This window comes from Lactuca sativa, chromosome 1, assembly GCF_002870075.4.
Source record: "Lactuca sativa cultivar Salinas chromosome 1, Lsat_Salinas_v11, whole genome shotgun sequence".
Classification (NCBI taxonomy): Eukaryota; Viridiplantae; Streptophyta; class Magnoliopsida; order Asterales; family Asteraceae; genus Lactuca; species Lactuca sativa.
In genome coordinates this window covers 207,817,730-207,839,916 of record NC_056623.2, presented here as the reverse complement: position 1 = coordinate 207,839,916, position 22,187 = coordinate 207,817,730, and positions in this window count along the sequence as shown.

Genomic DNA, 22,187 nt, shown 5'->3' with positions numbered 1-22,187 from the left:
TATATGATCACTTAACTTAAATGGCATATCAACATCTTCTCAGTTCCGAGAGACCTTGAAAGAGCTACGATTGTCGGTCGGTTCCTAAAGTACTGGAGTTATAGTTATTAGACTTATCCAAGTGGGAGACTGTTGGATAAGGTGTCTAAGTCCATAACTATTTATGGTCAGTACTTGACCCAACCCTACATGGTCCATTAGGGTTGCATGGCACCATGCAATTGGATAGACTAAATGAGAGAAATAACACTTGGAGATTATTAATATATTATAAGTTCTAATATATTAATAATATTATTTAATTAGTTTGATCAAGAATTAATTTAGAATTAATTAAGTGATCAAAAGATAACTAATTAAGTATATGGGTTGATTATGTAAATCATTCATATTTTGTATAGTGGGCTAAGAGGCTCCATGGATTATCAAGTTGGGTTCCACCCATAGGATGCTCCATGGATGCTCCATGGGAGTTACAAACCCATGGGTCATGGAAATGAAGAGTCATGACACATTAGGGTTTACATGGTGTAACCCTAGATGTGTCAACACTATATAAGAATCCCATTCTCCACCAAAATCGGCTAGACATATGAAACAAGAGGGCTAGGCCGATCTCAAGAAGTGTGTATTCTCTCAAAAGTATTTCCAAGAGCATTTGGTGTTGTGTGAAGCGTTTGAGGCATCACACTTGGGGTGCTAGGCTCACAAGGTTTCAAGGAACATAAGCAACAACAAGGTAAGTTATTCTATCTTTCATTCAAGTTAAAAATGTTCCCCATAACACAGAAACTAACTGGTTACTATCTGTCTGAAGTTATATGTTGCTACATAGCTATTTTGTTAAATCTATCAAGACCTCCCGGGTCTCATTTTGTTTACCTATTATCTATAATGTCAGGTTCCGACCCGACTACGCAGCCAAAGGACTCCCTACTCAGTCACTTCGCACGACTTCTGAACAAAATCCTTCTATGGAACTAGTGATGGGTTTTGAGCATTCTAACACTTCCTAAGTGTACATGCAACGCTAATAACCTTGAATCTATGTTATCTCTATATACATGAAAATTTCTTTTTCAAGGTTATTTCTTAACTAGCATGGCATGGGGAATATATAAAACATAAAAACTAGTAGAAATACATACCTTGTTGTTGCTTGGATTCTTTCAAGACTTTGTGAGCCTAGCACCCCAAATGTTGTGCCTCAAATGCTTCACACAACACCACAAAACTTGGAATACCTTGAGAGAATACTTCTACACTCAAAAATCGATTATGCCCTCACAAGAACTTTGGGTAGCCGATTTTGCTAGCCAAAGGGTTCATTTTATAGTGTTGTCACAATTAGGGTTTTCACATGAATACTCTTAATTGTCATGACTCTCCATTTCTCATGACCCATGGGTTTGTAACTCCCATGGACTATCCATGGAGCTCCATATGGTTATAACCAAACCCATAAACCATGGATCATTAATCCACCATAAAAGAATTGATGATTGTCATAATCAACCCTATGTATTTAATTAGTATCACTTTGATCACCAAATTAATACTGGATTAATACTTGATCAACACTAATTATATAATACTATTATTAATATATTAGAACTTATAATATATTAATAATCACAAGTGTACTTTCTCTCATTTTGTCTATCCAAGTATTGCAATGACATGCAACCCAAATGGACCATGCCGAGTCGGGTGAAGTACATACCAAATAAAGTTATGGACTTAGACACTCTATCCAACAGTCTCACACTTGGATAAGTCTAATAAATCTATTTGCATATAGGATTTCAGAATCCGACTAGCAATCGTAGCTCTTTCAAAGTCTCTCGGAATTAAGATGATGATGATGCGCCATTTAAGATAAGTAATCATATAATCCTCTGCTCTCAAGATATCAGCCGGACAAAAACATGGAACATGGTCTTACTTATTGTCCAACATTTGTTTCTCGATCTCTAATTTGTTTCGATATGGAACTAAATTGAACACATCAATTAGGTTCTGACCGGGCCTGGTACATAAGTCAAAACCAAATCATCGAGGGGCCCAGATATCACTTCTATTTCTAGAAGGAACAGATAAACTGCGACTAATATGCTTGTACTGACTACTTGTTGGATTATACACAAAAGCATGTTTTATAACATCAAGTTACCAATGCACTTTCGTACAATCAATGGATAACCAACTCATAGTCAACAACTCATATCTCTAGGTTTGAAGATTTATATGATATTACCGTCTCACGATCACTCGAGATAAATTCCATGAAGTGATGCAAGTGAGCGTGGGTTGAATCCAATACTCAGGCCTTATGAGTACTCATGAATGTTGTAGCAACCATTGCTATGTCTAAAGCACTTTAGACAAATCATACAATCAAAATTCATGACAGTCTTAAATTAATACCTACTTCCAAAGTTTGACTGACTGTGGATGGTTTGAAAAATAATATACTTATTTTGGAAGTCAAAACATGCAAAATTGAAACATAGTAAACAATCAACACAAGATAGTAACACTTTTACTCATAAATAAATAACAACTTTTATTTAATCATCAAATGTAAATTACATTTTACAAGTTTCAGAAATCTAATTATTGAAACTAATATCATCCTTCAGTCCAATGCGCCTCGCATGCTGTAAATGCTTAACCCTACTTAGTCCCTTCGTGAGGGGATCTGCAGGGTTCTCATCTGATGATACCCTCTTTGCCACGAGGAGTCCTTATTCTATTCTATGTCTGATGAAATGGTATTTTCTGTCGGTGTGCCTAGATCTCCCGTGATCTCTTGGTTCTTTAGCCAAAGCAACCGCACTTTCGCTGTCACAGAAGATTTCCATTTGCTCCTTTATAGTTGGTACAACTCCAAGGTCTCCGATGAAGTTCTTTAGCCATATCGCCTCCTTTTCTACCTCACTTGCTGCTATGTACTCTGATTCACAAGTTGAATTAGCTACGGTCTCCTGCTTGGACTTTTCCAAGTAATTGCTCCTCCATTTAGGATCAAGACCCAGCCTGACGGAGAGCGGAAATTATCCCTATGAGTCTGAAAGCTAGCATCACTATATCCTTCCACTCTCAAGTCATCACTGCCTCCGAGGGTAAGGACCCAGTCCTTAGTCATCTGCAGATACTTGAGAATGTTCTTTACCGCTGTCCAGTGTGCCTTGCCAGGGTTCCCTTGATATCTACGGACCATGCTCAAAGCGAAGGCCACATCGGGGTGAGTAAAAGTCATAACATACATGATCGAGCCCACAACGGAAGCATATGGTATATGACTCATTTCAGCTATCTCAGCCTCTATACCCGGTCTCTGAGTCTTACTCAGCTTGGCATTACTCTAGATTGGTAATTCTCCTTTCTTGGAATCTTACATACTGAACCTCTTCAGTACCTTATCCACATAAGTACTCTAACTAAGTCCAATTAGTCTCTTACTCCTGTCTCTTAATATCCTTATCCCTAGGATATAGGCAACTTCCCTAAGGTCCTTCATAGCGAAACAATTCCCAAGCCAAGACTTAACCTCTTGCAAAGTTGGGATGTCATTTCCTATCCGAAGTATGTCATCCACATACAACACCAAAAAACTAACTATGCTCCCACTGGCCCTAAGATACACATAGGACTCATCCTCACTCCTAGAGAATCCAAACTCACTGACCTTCTCATTAAAGCAAAGATTCCATCTGGGAGACGCTTGTTTCAATCCATAAATGGATTTCTCTAGCTTACACACTCTGTTAGTGTATTTTGGATCGACAAAACCCTCTAGCTAAGCCATGTAAACATTCTCAGCCAACTTCCCATTAAGGTAAGCGGTTTTGACATCCATTTACCATATTTCATAATCATGAAATGTGGCTATGGCTAATAACACCCTAATAGACTTAATCTTTGCTACTGGCGAGAGGGTCTCATCATAGTCAACTCCCGGAGTTTAAGTAAAGCCCTTCGCAACCAGTCACGCTTTGGAAGTGTCTACCTTCCCATCCATGTCGGTCTTCTTCTTGAAGATCCATTTGCACCCTACTGTCTTACGACGGGGTACATTGTCAACCAAGTTCCCAACTTGATTGTCATACATGGACTGAATCTCGCTATCCATAGCCTCCTTCCATTTTGCAGACTCAGGGCCTGCCATGGATTCCTTATTATTATAAGGTTCATCCAAATCTATCAATGTACTATCACTAATAAATGTATCACCTTCAGTGGTGATGTGATAATCATAATACAATTCAGGTGTGTTCCTTACCCTAGTGGAACGTCTTGAAGGTACAGACTCATCTATCGGCTCAACAAGAGTTTCCTCCTCAGGTTGGCTGACAGCATTTGAGGTTCCTTCACCACTTGACTCTTGAAGCTCTTCAAGGTCAATTTGCCTCCCACTGTCCCTTGGCTTATAAATTCTCTCTCACGAAACACTCCTCTTCTTGCTACAAAGACCACATTATCACTGGGTCTATAGAAGAGGTAGCCAAAGGATCTCTGTGGGTATCCGATGAAAATACACCTCTCGCATCGGGGTTCAAGCTTGTCATGAGTCTCACGCCTCACAAAAGCTTCACAACCGCAAATCTTGATGTGTTCTAAATTGGGCACTTTCCCAGTCCACATCTCGTGAGGTGTTTTGGCAACCATTTTAGTAGGGACTAGATTAAGGATATGGGCGGCAATCTCTAAGGCATACCCCCAGAAAGAGATTGGTAACGAAGCTCGAAACATCATGGAACGAACCATATACAACAAGGTTCGATTGCACCTCTTAGCCACACCATTCAGCTGTGGTGTCCTAGAAGGTGTCAATTGTGAGACAATCCCACATTACTTAAGATAGTCAAGGAACTCAATGCTAATATACTCTCCTCCCCGATTGGATCGGAGCATCTTGATGTTCCTGCCCAATTGATTCTCAACTTCCTGCTTAAACTCTTTGAATTTTTCGAAGGTTTCTGACTTATGCTTGATTAAGTAAATATATCCATATCTACTGTAATCATCAGTAAAAGTCACATAATAGCGATTAGCATCCCTTGTAGCCACTCTTAAGGGCCCACACACATCCGTGTGCACAAGGTCCAACAAACCTTCACCCCTATCACAAGTACTTGTGAAGGGTGACTTTGTCATTTTTCTAAGCAAACAAGATTCGCAACTATCATCTAACTTGAGGTCAAATAATTCCAAGACTCCAGCCTTTTGGAGTTGGCCTATGCGTTTCTTGTTAACATGTCAAAGACGAGAATGCCACAATGATGCTTTATCCAAGCTATCTGAAGAATCAATATACAACACATTATTTCCTAAACTGTCTACAACATTCACAGCTTCATATACACCATCACAAGGTAATGCTTTAAAGTAAAATACAACATATGATAAAAATTAATAGCACCATTATTATTATCAAATGCAAATGTAAAACCTTGTTTGTACAAGCCATGAAAAGAAATAATATTTCTCGCCATTTCCGTTGAGTAACAACATTTATTCAAATGTAACATTAACCCATTATTAAGAAATAAAGAATAAACTCCTATCTTGGTGAAAGGTGATCCTTTCCTGTTGCCCATGACTAAGTTTAACTTCCCGTGCTCCACTTGCTCACTTCTTCTTAGGCCCTGCAAATCAGTACAAATGTGAATACCACAACCTGTATCAAGCACCCAAGAATTAGCATTAGATGAGTTATTAGACAATATTGTATAAATACCTGCATGGGTCAGTTTAACCTTACCATCCCTTACATCTTGCAGATATTTAGGGCAGCTTCGCTTCTGGTGCCCCTTTTCCTGGAAATAGAAGCATTGTGCTTCCTTTGGGTTTGAAGAAGGGGCAATGGGACCTTTCTTTGTACCACTTGAAGAGGAACCATGAATGGGCTTACCCTTGGTACCCTTTAAAGTGGTTTTCCTCTTCTTACCCTTCCCTTGCCCAATTGCAAGAACAAGAGCTGCTGAAGGAGTAGAAGTAGCAACCACTTTACCGTTAAGGCCATTTTCAGCTGTCCTTAAGAGTCCTTGAAGTTTGGTAAGCTTGACTTCCTCCTTGTTCATGTGATAAGTCATACGAAACTAATCATAACTTGGAGGTAAGGAATGGAGAATGATGTCAATCGCCATTTCCTCAGGGAAGTCAACATTAAGCTTTAGCAACCGGTTAACGAACCTTTGCATCTTCTGCAAGTGACCGGTGATGGGTTCACCATCTTCATCCTTGCGGTTATCATGGAGGAAATGATTTCATACCTCTCTTGATGCGCGCTTTGATGGTATCTTTCCATCAGATCCTGGTGCATCTCATAGGGGTAGAAATCTTCATAAGACTTTTGGAGCTTCGGAGTCATTGTGGCCATCATGATGCAGGATACCTTAGTAGCATCCTTCTCGTGTGCAATGAACTCCGAAACTCTTCTGGAGTAGCAGTGGCTTCATTAACAACCTTAAGCTCCCTGTACAGGACATACTCATTGTCCTCATAGTGGGTAATCATTCTAATGTTTCTAAACCACTCATTGAAGTTGGATCCATCAAAAATGACCTTACCACACAAGTTCATTAGGGAAAAGGAGCCTGTAGGGTTTGAGCCAGCAACATTATTGGAAGACATCTGAAATAAAAGGAAGAAAAATTTCATTAGATTAAGAGTCCTTAATAAGTCACCCAAATGAAATATTAAGGCTAGGATCCAACAAACTATTTACTGTTGGAAGAGGGATGCCGTAATCCACACTATAAATTATTTGAAGGTAGGTAAATGACGATTTACCAATTTCCACCATAGGAATGAAATATTTTATTATTAAGTTTTATTGGTTTTGAAATTCCTAGATCTTTTGAGATACATTGAACTTTTCAATGGCATGTTTGAATCTCGATTGTGCCCTCTCAAGTTTGTGACTGGGATGTCGAGGATCACAAACAAGGTGTGAATAACCATTCAAATTGACTTGGTACCCTTAACCATATTACCTAATCCATGTGCCAGTTAACCACACACGCTCCACCGATCTATAATAAAGTCAAGTTACCATTTGCCACACTTACTAGTCCTTGTTAGTGTGCCGGTTAACCACACACGTTTCTCTAACGACTTGGTAAGGTACAAAGTGTAATTTTATGGGCTAGCACCTATTTCACATTTTCCTAAAGTAACTAAGATTGGGAATTGATAATGTATAGTTACTTTATAATTCATTATACTTTTAATGAGAATTTAAAGTCGTATCCTACCCGTTTGGCTAACGATCGTCCACCGATCAAGGAAGCGGTGGGTGAGAGTGGACACCCATTAAGTCACTATTTTATAGGCAACAATCTTAGACCCCCCCTTATAGACCAACTTCGTGAATGAGGCCTACTAACGGTAAGAATGACATATTTTTATACATATATATATATATATATATATATATATATATATATATATATATATATATATATATATATATATATATATATATATATATATATATATATAATAAAATTATAATAATAGTATAAGTGTTGATTTTTAAACTTTTAGAAATCTAAGGTTTAATTTGGAATTAAAGTATTAAAGTGTAGGACTTTACAAATTCCAAAACATGAAGGCAAGAATTGAAACTATTGCAAGGCTCTTCAATTTGTAACTTATGAGTTTTAATGGTTCATAAAAATGAAGAACCTTCATTTTATGAAACCTTTATGTTCTTTAATCACAATTTAAAGAAGTGACATTTGGTTATCCATAACTTGAGGACAAGTTATGGACACCATCATTGCCATTAAGATCAAGAATTAAATACACATGAAGGTTACACATAACTCCTATGATCTTCTAAAAAACTCATAAGAACACATATTCATCACAAGCAATTTCAAGAAATCATATTAACACATATAATACTTGAAAATTGATAAAAGTCATGTGAAATGGGTTAACATAATGATTACCACTTTAAAAAACAGATGTTAGAAGTCCAAAACAGTTTGGGATAACGATTTTGATCCATTTCCAGCAACAAAACTCAAAAAATGCCCAACACGCTCCTGGTCGTCGAGTGCATGGACCTACTCGACGAGTAGGATGAATTTGTTTATGGACTCGGCGAGTCCTCCCCATGAAATCGGCGAGTCCAGTCGACAGAGAGCAGATTTTCGACTTTTTCAAGCAGTTTGCATCAAGTATACATAAAAAAATCCTAGGCTCTAATACCACTGATGGGTTTTGAGCATTCTAACACATCATAAGTGTACATGCAACCCTAATAACCTTGAATCTATGTTTTCTCTATATACATGCAAAATTCTTTTTCAAGGTTATTTCCTAACTAGCATGGCATGGGGAATATATAAAACATAAAAACTAGTAGAAATAAATACTTTGTTGTTGCTTGGATTCCTTCAAGACTTTGTGAGCCTAACACCCCAAATGTTTTGCCTCAAATGCTTCACACAACACCACAAAACTTGGAATAACTTGAGAGAATACTTCTACACTCAAAAATCGGTTATGCCCTCACAAGAACTCTAGGTAGCCGATTTTGCTAGCCAAAGGGTTCATTTTATAGTGTTGTCACAATTAGGGTTTTCACATGAATACTCTTAATTGTCATGACTCTCCATTTCTCAGACCCATGGGTTTGTAAATCCCATGGACTATCCATGGAGCTCAATACGGTTATAACCAAACCCATGAATAATGGATCATTAATCCACCATAAAAGAATTGATGATTGTCATAATCAACCCTATGTATTTAATTAGTATCACTTTGATCACCAAATTAATACTAGATTAATACTTGATCAATACTAATTATATAATACTATTATTAATATGTTAGAACTTATAATATATTAATAATCACAAGTGTACTTTCTCTCATTTTGTCTATACAAGTATTGCAATGCCATGCAACCCAAATGGATCATGCCGAGTTGGGTCAAGTACATACCAAATAAAGTTATAGATTTAGACAATATATGCAACAACTAGCTGCTACTAGTTATCTTGTCAATGTGGCCCTAGTGGCCTTCTGATCTAACTGATTAATTCCATACGTCGTATCTCAACATTACCAATCCCGGTTAAGAGCGATTGCTACTCGCCTATTGGTAGTCTTATGTCATAAATGACCTTAAGCAGTCCACTGCTTCCTTGCTCTCATCTTTGTAGTGGCGCTTCTACAGTCTTATTACCGGCTCCACCCGGTCTAATTCGTTTGGGAAATTCCAAAATCCAATCTGTGGATTTGCATATCCTCACTACTACACCCGAACTGGTAGGTACAACAGCTCCTTCGCGTCTTAACAACAGACTCACGCTATCTACCAAACTAGTGAATGCTACGGCTACACCCGCAAACTTACAACACTCTAACACTATCTACCTGATAGTGAATGCTACAGCTATACCCGCAAACTAACAACACTCTAACAATATCTGGCTACTAGTGAAGGTTACGGCTACACCTACAAACTTACAACACTCTAACACTGTCTGGCTACTAGTGAATGCTACAGTTACACCCACAGACTTAAAACACTCTAACACTGGATCGACACGCACTTGACCTGCACTCAACTGAACTCATGTCCGGACTGGAATCCCCAACCTGATTCCCCAAGGCTTGCTGGCAAACATTAAGGGAACGCGATCTCCTTATTGGAAATTTTTTTTCCAAACTTCCATCTCACACTATCCTCAAACCATAGAGCCGCTTGGGCTGTCTTCCTTCCTGACAAGGATGCGAAACTCATCCCGGTTTCAAAACTGCTCCAACTTCTGAATCCTTTGATGATTCTCCCCCACTTTGATTCAACTAACGTCTTACAACACAAAATACTGGAAGTATTCTCAATCCTTCTTAACATTCTATGCCCAATCTGCTGAAAACCACATTTGCCATTGCTAGTGGTTCTGTACTAGTCAGACCAAAAGATCACACCACCTCCAAGAACCCGAATAAATCTCCAGTAATATCCCGCTAGACCCAGGAAGCTCCGAATCACAATTGGAGACCTCAGAATCTCCCACTGCATCACGGCCTTTATCTTGGCCAGAACGACTAGAATACCGTTCTGATTGACAAGGTGCCCAAGAAATTGAACCTTGCACAACCAGAGCTGACATTTGGAGTACCTTGCAAAAGGTCTCTCCCTCCTCAAAGTCTCCAGCACCTCCCTCAGGTGCTTATCGTGATGCTCCTCGGCCTTTGAATAAACCAAGATGACACTATACTCTCCCAATCCCGCAATTTGGGAAATGCACTGTCAATACTCGCTAATGCTTCTCGGTATGCAATTGGCATATGACATCTCTTGAAAATGTAATTCAGACACAAACTAAGGATAACTTAGGGCTACACTTACTCAAACCCTTGGAACGAAAGACTCCATCGTGTAGTTTTCCGCATGTGCTGTACTGAATCTAACCCTGTTGGTCCCTCAAAAGCTGATCCAAAATCTAGGGTCTTCTCCTGAGACACCACTATATAAGCAACTGATCTAATTCCCTCTTACTAATGTGTTCCAAGTCCATATCACGTTCTCAAGCTTAAGAAGTCATATAATTTAGGGTCTTGCACCCTCGATATACTCATGATCTCCCTGCTATCATTCTATTATATGTTCTGATAACTTACCATCCTCATTTCCTCATCTGCTGCATACTGCGGTACCATATAAGCTCTTTCTCGAGACATGGCAGTGATCTCTGCCACAGTCCCAGTCGTCTGGTGGAGATCTAACAACTCATGCCCCAACTGCTGCGCCTCAATCGCCTGGGCACGTTCTGCCCATAATCTAGTCTAAAACTCATCCTATGACATAGCATTAACCACATTATCACTCAACTCACTACCAACCTATTCATATCAATATCGTGCTCTATCCCTTAAGAGAAGGAAGTAAGTCAGATCTTGTCTCCTTTCGAGACAACGTCTGGTACTAAAAGTGTTGGCGACATCTACCAATCATCTGCTGCTAACAATGGGGTCCCTAACCCCATGACAATCTAAAGCTTCACGAACTCTGAATTCCCGAAAAATCAACATATGGGTCCCTATCATGAGTGCAATCTCAATGCAGAAAGTAATCGACCTCTCATCACAATCTCAATAATGCCCTCCTTGATCATACTGAGGATCATAGAAGTCTGGTCAATGATACTGCACATAACCTCAGATGGAATGAACTCCCTCATTTGATCATCGAGCTACTCGGCTACAGAGTCTGAGCATGTTCCCTCGTCGACACCAGAGCTACAATCTGGTCTACCTCTAAGTGTCACTATACATGGAAATATACCATCACGATCATCATAATGGAGGGATCTCACACCCTACAAGTTCCCTGGTCTTATCTCAGCCTTCCCTGATTCGAGTACGGATAATCTGCTTTCAGTAGTACGGGCCCATACTACCTTCCACATCTATCCGTACTTTCCTCAAGAACTGCCTTGAGTCCAGTAAGTCCATTCTACTACTACTGCTCTCTGCTAGTCTCATCCTAGGCTTGCCCTAGGGTAATCACCAACCGACTCTCCGTTATCCGCTACACAAAAAGTCCTGGCTACCTCCCCTAACTAGCTCGTGAATACTATTACATATCACTAAGACTAGATAATTCTTCGAATGAGAGGTCCAACCCTACAACGGTTGGACTCAAACAAGAGCTGCGCAATAGAGCTAGACCTAACCTTCTAAAATTATTTAATCCTCACAATATGTAATGTAACATATTCATTTACTAGTTAGTAAAAGATAGCTAAGACTCCTAAAAGCATAAAGCAAGCAGCATTCGAGCATCTAGTACACATAATCAAGCATATACTACTCTGGCTATCATACCAACAATTCTGTAGTAGCCTGCAGTTCTCATAGAGTTGAAACACATATAACATGCACATAAGGCATCCTTCCTAGATCCTTAGTCCTAATCTAGCATGTTGTTCTAATAAAGCTGATAATCATAACATAGCATAACTTGTATGGGTAATTTGGGAGTACTTACTTGTGCTCGGCTGATTGCATGCACCACACCCTTTTTCTCTTTTCAAAGTTCTTTTTTTTCTAAAAATTCTTTTCGCTTTTATAAAACTCTTTTCTTTTGAAAACTTTATATCACATCCTTAGTTTTAGTTCAGATACAACCGAAAGTGTGCCCAAATCCCTCAAACCAAGGCTCTGACACCAACTTGAAACATCCCAAAAATACAGTCTAAAAGTTTCGTTTTAATTTAATAATAAAAACCATAGTCATCGAACATCATATAAAAATCATAAACAGTGTATCTCAAAATATCGTAACAATTATCAAAATATCAGAGTATAAACATCCAGAGCTCCTATTTTGAAAACTGAGTACCTGAAACAAAAACCAAAACTGTAAGCACGAAGCTTAGTGAGCTCCCCCAAACAACCACATACTATACAATAAAATATAAAGCACATACTGGGCCTTGCCCACTGCATCAGACCGATGTCCGAAACTTTCTAGGGCCTTTCCCACTGCATCAGACCGAAGTCAGGAACTAACTAGGGCTATGCCCACTGTATCAGACCGAAGTCCGTAAGTAACTAGGGCCTTGACCACTGCATCAGACCAAAGTCCGGAACTAACTAGGGCCTCGCCCTCTACATCGGACCGGAGTCCAGAACTGACTGAACATTGCAGAACATAATCATAACGTGTAACAATAACACATATACTGCATACTGCAACGGACCACAGCCCGGAACAGATATGACATAGACCTGCCTGAATCACAAAGACATCAAGCATATTAAACTACTGCTATCTACACGGGTCGGCATTGTGGCCGTAGTCCCGTTCCTACTGGAAGGAAACTCACCTCACACTATTGAAGTCCCGTAGGCATAACCCCACATTGTTGAAGTCCCGCAGACTCAACCCTAACTGTTGGATGACATATTCCCAAACTGTTAACACCAAAATAACACCTAATTAATAATTGGGTCCCAACACATAACCATATATACATACTTGGATAATTACAACATTACACCAAGGTTAGCTTTATTCATGCCCAAGGCCCAATCCATAGGCCCAAAGTCAACTATGAATCAAAGCCCAACATATGGCCTAATTTTCTAAATTGGGCCTAAACCTTTATAAGGTCTTACCATAAGGCCCAACCATTTGGTCCAGTCCAATATTCAACTTTCTAACGGCCCAATATCATATAATCATAAAGTCCCAAACTATGGCCCATCTATGGCCCAGTCTTCCAAATTAGGCCCAACTCCTCATATGGGCCTTACTTCAAAGCCCATTAATTCTTCTAATCCATTTGCTTGATCTTAGATGGTCCATTAATAATCCAATCATCACCGACCAATTTAAAGGCCCAATAATAAACCCAAGTGAAATTAGGGTTTTCACATAAAATGATGATTAGGGTTAAGTGTTCCTCACTTAACCCGTTAAGGACTTAATCCATTAAGTCCAATATTGCTTAGATTAATTTTTTCCAATGATTATTATTTAATATCTCCAATTATTAAATAATTCCCGTGTGTCCCGATTAATTCCCCAAATTAGGTTTTATTGGCATTATGGTTTTTCCAACCCAAATACTAGCCCATTTATCAATTTGTTAGGCTTTTAGGTCAATAAGGGCTTTATTGGGCCTATTAGGCCCACTAGAATATCATTAAGCCCATTAGGGTTTTATTGGGTCAATTAGGGTCCATTAAGCTTCATTTGGCCCATTAGGGCTTACAAGGCCCACTAGGGTTTCAAGCACCCCAAACGAATCGATCACAACGAGGCAAAAGCCACTGCCACCCAACACGGCGGCCAGTGACGGCAGCCACCACCCTAAGGTGGTGGTTTTCAATTTCTTTTCATCATAATTTAGCTAATTACACTTTATAATGCATTAACCAAGACCAAACACACACTAACTACATCAAACACACACTAACTACATAAAACACACACAATGGTGGTTCATGGCGGCAGCCAACACCTCACGGTGGTGGTTATGTTCTTGGGCGAACACAACACCAAAAGCACTCCAAACATCAATCCAAACACACCTAAAAGCCCACAGTCAGCCAAGATGGTGGCCAACCGTGGCGGAGCGGCGGCAGCAAGCGGTGGAATGGAGGCTGCAGGTGGTGGTGATGAGTTTTCTTCATATTTTTCCTATCCAAATATCCATACAACATTAAGTTCACAAACTATACCCCCCCCCCCACACACACACACCAAATAACGCACACAACATCGTCCTCTCGGTGGCTGGTGGCGGCAGGAAGGGAAGCTATAGCTGCAGCCACTATGGTTAGCAGCCATGGTGGGTTTTTCTCGGGTTTCTATGGCCAAACAAGCACCCACTGCCACCTCGTAGTTCTAACAACAACTTAATCTCTTCCAGGTATGAGACAACCAGCTCCTAACCACCAACTAGGTGGCTGAGGAGGCTGGAATCAAGGAAAATGGCGACCATGGTGCTTCTGGCGGCAACGACTCACATGGCGTCGAACCACTCGTAGGAAATGAGAATACGAGGTGATGTTGATCTTACTGGGGTATTATGGTTTCTCGCAACCATCTCTTCATCATTCATGACTCCAACTCCTATCTTGGTCATCCTCTTGACCGTTCACGGTGTCACCGACAACGGAGCTGTGGTGGTCGGCTTGGGCTCGCAACCCCTTGGCTTCGTCGGCAAGGAGATCGAAGGTGTCTGGAAGGTCTCCTCATGGTGGCGGCTAGCAATGCATTAGGTTTACGGTTACAATGTTGCCATAGGAGGAAATGAGGCATCCGGTTTTAAGTCCCGCTTCATTCAAAACTCATGCATGATTAACACATTTGGTCCCTCCCCACAACATTTGTTTTCAATTTAACTCCAAAAGTTACCCTTTAGCCCTCCGTTCCATAGTTATTTATTCTACGATTGTATCTCTAAGTTCTAAGGGTTGTTTGGGTGGCATATCATATCCTCCTTGGCATACCAAGCCTTGTGATCTTTCTTGTTTGTTATGAGAACCAGCCCATCCATGTGACCACTTCTAATACGAGTATGCACCATGTTGTACAAAAACTTCAACAATTTAGCTCAATATTTCCATATATGTATACATGTATCTCATTATCATATATCATTAATATCAAATCATTCTCTAATTATAACTCATTACAAGCATACAGATAACATAAATTAACCATCTTTAACTTACTCACTTTGATTTAAGTTTTTGGTTTATGCTTATTTAAAAATCTAAATTTCTCTTAAACATTAGCTCTGATCCCAACTTATAACACCCGGCTAAAATAAAGTACACTAGAATTTTTTTTTTAAATATGTACATAATACTAGTCATCATACAAGTTGTTATAATTTACATCAAAAGATATTGATTAAGGATTGGTTTCGAGCCAAGTTTACAATTTTACAAAATATTCGAAAGTTTAGTTATCAAAAGAACACACTATGGCTAATCCATTAAGCGCTTTCCCTTATCCATGATACTTGTACCTGTATACCATAACAATTATACAAAAGTATGCTCAAGTCTTAGTGGGTAATATTTTTCTATATCATTAAGATATTATAATCACAAAATCATATTTGTATCATAAAAACTCATATACCCCTCGCGAGCATGATACATATTTCTCATGTATTCTTAATCAACTCCATTTACCATTACCATCTTATATCATATTTCAGTTATCTTATTCAATCGCATATTCTATACCCTCTTTCATTAAATCATTTTAATGAAATCCTTATACATGATACCACCTCATCACCTCTCATGGGTATTCTAGTATCAATTTCCATCATCTATCAATCATTCTCTTTCAGTTCACATATATTCTTGAAGTGACAATAAAATTATAAATTCTGTGAATTTAGTTAAGGATACTAATGATCATTAAATCGATATATGAGTAATCCAAATTTTACTTACCTTGTCCTTTACGATTTATTTGGATGATATCCCAACCTTGGAACTTCCTTGCTCGGTCCTTCTTCTCGATTTCCTAATCACATTTATCACTTGAATATCATTAACAATATCAATTACACCCTTCAAATGATAAACACAATTTTCATTTGCGTCGTAATATCATTATTTATCAAGAACAAAATCTATAGTTATATCAATCCACATATACTCATATTAGGTTTAAATTACACGTTATATAAGTACATGCATCAAAATTCATCATTGAAAGACTTAATTCATTAAGTCATATTTCTTTACTCATGAACCCTAGTCCTCATGAATCAAATTTAACATAGAAGGTTCAGTAACATTATATTAAACTGAAATTAAGCCATAATATATCATATAACATCTCTATTTCATCTAATGAACTCAAACCCTTCATCTAGGGTTTCAATCAAAAACCTTCAATTATTGTTCTAGATTTAAGATAAAAGTGTTAAAAGTGATTAGTCATACATTTATTCAACAAATTGGAGTTCCATACCTTAAATATCTTGCAAATTAATCTCAGGAGGGTTAACTAGATGTAAATTGCACCTTAATATGTGTTTCTACAGAGCTGAAATCGAATGATTCTATTCAAGGGCGTAACTTAATTTTACATCTGATGTGTTGCCATGTCGTGGGCATCTTTTGTGACATTTTCTTTATATAACAAAGCATAATGTATCATAAATAATATTGGACAACATACTTTCCTCACGTTGTGGATATTCTTCGCCACATCATGTCTTCTGCAAAGTAGGATATTGTCGGTATTCATTTATGTAACTTGATTCTTTCACTTAATGTATTACAAATTGTTTACTAACTTTAATCATTTAAATCCTCATACCATAAGACCTATTTTGACTTATATTCAATAATTCTTAATTAGATACATTACACAACATTAATTTAATCATAATAATATAATGTCTAACTTCCGTACATTAATACTTAATTTTAAGCTATTAAACATAGATTAAGTCAATTGCACATGTACAGAAACATGTATTACAATATTTCTTCATATTTGTGTTGGTTTGAATGGATGGATTCATTAAAGTTGGAAAATTTATTGATCATTGAGGTCCCAATGAGGCCATATACTCCAAATGTGAAGTTTTATGAAGTTATGGTCTCACACATGGGGTTTTGACCTCATTCTTCTTATTTTGACCTACTTTGAATGCATAGCATACATTAGACATGCATGCCAATAAGTAATGGTTTTTTATGGTTAATTAGAAGGTGTGAATCATGGACTTAACGAATTAAGGTCCTAATGGAATTTTGAAGCTGCCAACGCTCCCATGTTAAGGTCACAAGACCACTTTGGATATGCAGACCAGAATGTGGCAAGGATATTGCTAGGGCATGGTAACTTCTAAAATTGACTTTTGACCATTGACTTTGTGTCCATTTGGCTTCTGGTTAAACATGGAGAGATTTTAAGTTATAGCATGTTGTTTCGCATGTGATTATTTCGGAGGTTCGTGTAGCTAATTCTGTGAGATTTTGAGTGGTAGATTTCAACATCTTGTTTAGGTGAGTCTTCTCGGTAAACTATATAGCACACTAGGTGTCATATGTGCTTGTTGTCTTTGTGACTCTTGTTCTTATGTTTGCATGAAAGACCATGGGGAAGGCCATGGAAAATTCATGAGTGTTGTAAGACTACAGTTTAACCCATACCGATCGCTTAGGGTGGAATAGACTCGTTGGCTGAAATAGGCCATTGCAAGAGTGACTGTAAGACAATGTCGAAGCCCATATCATACCACTTAGGATGAAGTAGACATGCTAACTAAATAGGACATAGTGATACATATTTGGTTATGTATGTTATGTTGTATTTTGGGGAATTCACTAACCTTTGTGCTTACGGGCTTATGGTTTAAGTCTTAAATGTTTCAGGTACTTCCAGTTCCAAGGCAAAGGAGCCATACTAATTGCATGACACCCTTTGAGGATTTCCACACTATGAGATTTTGGGAGTACTCTGATATTTTCTGAACACTAAATAGTTATTTTTTGATTTATTGACTTGAGAAGTTTAAGGATTCGTTTTCTTTACTTTAAATCTTGTAAATTTTTCTTGGTATTTTTGGAATGTTTCATAAAATGTCATTTGATCCTTGCGTGTTTTTTAAATTTAGGATATGCCTCATTCATTTGAAATCCAAACCGCATCAAGATCCGCCAACATACCTAATCTCCAAGTAAACCTTCATCCTTTCATAATTTATAGAGATTCTTTATAGCAAGAACATCCATAACAACACAAGATGCATCTTGCATGATGAGCATGTTTTCTTTTATCAATAACCACCTTCTTATTATCCAACTTAACTAGGTTTTCAAATATCGTTAAAGCACCACCTTTTAGAATATCTACATGTAATTCATTCGGGCGACACACATTTTCATTAATAACAGGTTTGTCTTTATCCTTCATAATAGAAATTTCATTTGTATTTGTGAGCCTCTTTTTCATCTATATAGATCTTTCTATAGTGCCAAAATCATTATAATTACTTACCCATACCATGGAAAATTCATCTCCAAAGAGTTTTCATTATGAACATTCAAGAATTACAAATGAAAAATGTATACCTAATTTTGAGAGGTTTTAAGCCATGCATACTTCATCAGCCTGTGTAACTTTCCCACAAAGCACCCATAAATCCACGTGAATCCAACCCCGGTAAAAATTTGTGATATAGTAAGTTACAGAAAGATTATCCAATGCTTTCTTATTAGGGTTTATCCGACCGTAACCACTTTCCAACACTTTTTCCTAATTCTTATCTTTGTCGATAATATGTTTGTTCTTATTTCCTATATGCCATTCCAACTCATACCCCGTCTCTAAAAATACCATATCAATGCCGTAAGTGTCCCAAAGTCACGTAATTGGTACGATGAACAAACCCTGATCGTCCGCCATACAAAAAAGAAATTTTTATTTATGCATATTTTAAAAAGAAAGTATTCTTTATATAGTGGAATTTGTCCTGTAAAAAGTATTTCTGAATAAATGTATTTCATTGATTCTTAAAAACTTGGGATTTCATAACTGATACAAGAACATAATCATAAATGTAGTCATTACAGCACTTAAAATGTCTTTTATACAATGGACTATATATCCTTGATTCTCTCATCGGATCCAAACATCATTATCTTTATACTTCTTTATGAAATAGTCCAAAAACCAAGATCAAATTGTTCATTTTAAATAACAAAAAAGTTACAGTCTTCACATTTTTCCAAAACTATTCATTAATAATAATGCCAAATCGTCAGAGTAAAATGTTAAATTGAGGAAAACTAGTGAGGAGTGAATGATGCACCATCAAGTCGAGATATTCCCCTTAGTACTGCAAGTACCTGAAACCACAAACATAAACTGTAAGCAAAAGCTTAGTGAGTTTCCAAACCATATCACATACTAAAAAGTCAATATGTAAGTCTCATAGGCTACCCCCATGGTCTTTACTCACAATGTCGAGGACCATATCCCAGTATTACATATGAGTGTCATTGACTACCCTAAGGACCTTCCTTGCGGAGCTGAGGGACAAATCCCGGTCTTACACTTGTGTGCCATGGGCTGCCCCCACGATCTTTCATATAGCTATCGCAATAGTCAATAACATTCTACATAATATGAAATATGTCGACATTGGTGCCTTCCACCCATGGATATAGTGACAATACACGCCTCAACTGCTGATAACCCAAAGAAACACTCGATTGCTAGGCTGGATAAATTCCCGAGCTAACTAAAAATAAAGTGTCAAGGCATTTCGATCAAAATCATAACTAATAATTACAACATAAGGATAACATTTAATGTTGGATGGGCCAAACTAGACCTAAGGCCCAATAAAAGCTTAGGACCAAACCAAGGATCAACAAAGGCCCACAATGAGTCTAACAGCTGGAGTGGCACATCGGAAAAATGCACAAGACCAAAATCCATTAAAAAAGCCCATCACTTTGGCCCAGAATGAATGTCCAACTATTCTGATCTGTATGCTCAACATACACACTAGTACACGCAATGTACAAAGTTGAAATGGGAAATCATGACCAATGAAAGCAGTACGCATGGTGTACAAAAAGAACGCACGGTGTACACAGCCAAATGCAATCCATGCAAAAGTGAATTAATCACTTAAGAAGAAATGCCTAAAATTCATATCTGGACCCCTTATGACTATTAAGGCCATAAAATTTATAACTTTGTGTGGATACAAAGAGCCCAAACTCTAAAACCTATGTTATCACACTCAAACCTACACTCTAACACATGAATGGGGACACAACTACTGGATTTGGTATCTAAGCCCATAACTATAACTGGGATGTACTTGACCCGATTGTAGTATGGTCCTTTCAGGTTGCCTTCATCAGTGCAATTTGATAGATGGACTTTTGAGAATAAGGTTATTTATGATTTATTAACATATTATAAGCATAATATATTAATTGAGAAATCATATTATTTAATTAATATTGATCAAGAATTAATTTGTAATTAATTTTGTCATCAAAAGAGACTAATTAAATGTACGGGGATTGATTATGTAAATCAATTATTCTTATACTGTAGGCCAATGATCCACGGTTATTTAGGATGGGCTAAACCAAAGTGATAGTCCATGGAGTTTTTCACCCATGGAGCCTAAGTAATGTGAAATGGCATTAGGGTTTGCAAAGATGTAACCCTAACACTATAAAAGGAACCCCTCATGACCAAAATCGGTTACACCATCAGTCTAAGAAGTTTGATATTGATTTTGGGCTAAGTAAATTATTCTCTCAAGCCTCTCCTCTTATGTTAGTGACACATTATAGGCATCACACTTGAGGTGCTCAAGCTTTCAAAGGTCAAGAACTACACCATACATCAAGAGGTATTCATCTAAACTAGTTTTATGGTATATAACTGTTATTGTATGCGAGTTAGGATGTATGCTTCGGAAAATTGAAAATGCATGTATAATTATATAAAATATAGATCCAAAGCATCTAGGGTTGTATGTACACAATAGGAGTGTTATAGTCCTCAAAACGCAACAGTGGTATCAGAGCCTATGGTTGTTTTTGGTTACACTTGATGCTTGTTAATTTTCAAAGTTGAAAAAATCAATTTTTTGGCCTCTGAATGATGAACTCGCCAAGTCCACTGGATAATTCGACAAGTACACTTAGTTACAAGGGCAACTTGACGAGTTAGTTCATGCACTCATCAACTTCATGGCTCTGGTTGCAGAATTTCGAGTTTTCTTCGCCTAGATTAGATTATAATCACTACTATAAACTACTTTACAATCATTAAATATGTTTTTTTATACGGTAGTTATTATGCTAATCCAGTCACAAGATAATTGTCATAGTTTTAAGATAATTGTTGATTTATATGATAAACAAAGTTGCTTGTAAATTGTTGACTTGATATTATCTAGTTTATGATTTTAGCTAGATCAATCATGAATTATATGATAATTTTTGTTGTTGAAAATATATCTAAATGAATTTTAATGACCTCTATAACTTGTCCTCAAGTTATGGAAAATGAAAAATCTCATCCATTAAAATAACATTATGATCATAAGTAACGAATTCTAAGGGTCAACAAAAGATAGTTGTCAAAATTCTTATGATAGTTGTAAATTTATACGTTAAGCTAATTACTTGTATCATTTGATTTGAATCTATTTTGCCTTATGAGTTAGGTTAGATCATGATTAAAAAAATATATGATAATTTTCCTTGCTAGAATTGATCTAGACATTTTTTTTTTGATGAATTCCATAACTTGTCCTCAAGTTATGGAACATGAAAAGTCTTATCAAAAATGTTTTAATGAACTCCATAACTTGACAAGTTATGGAAAATCAAGACTCTTTTCAAAAAACCAATGTTAACTCATAAGTTATGGAATCCAAGAGTTTTGAAAAGTTTCAAAACTTTCCCTCAAGTTTTGGAATTTGTAAAGTCTCACCAATGAAACTTTAATTCCAAACCCTAGAGTTTTAAAAGTTAAAATTCAACCCTTATACTTTATAATATTATAAGTTTAATAATATATGTGTATAAGACAAGTCAGCCTTACTGTTAGTAGGCCTCATTCACGAAGCCGCTCTATAAGGGGGTATAAGGATAATGTCTATAAAATGGTGGTTTAA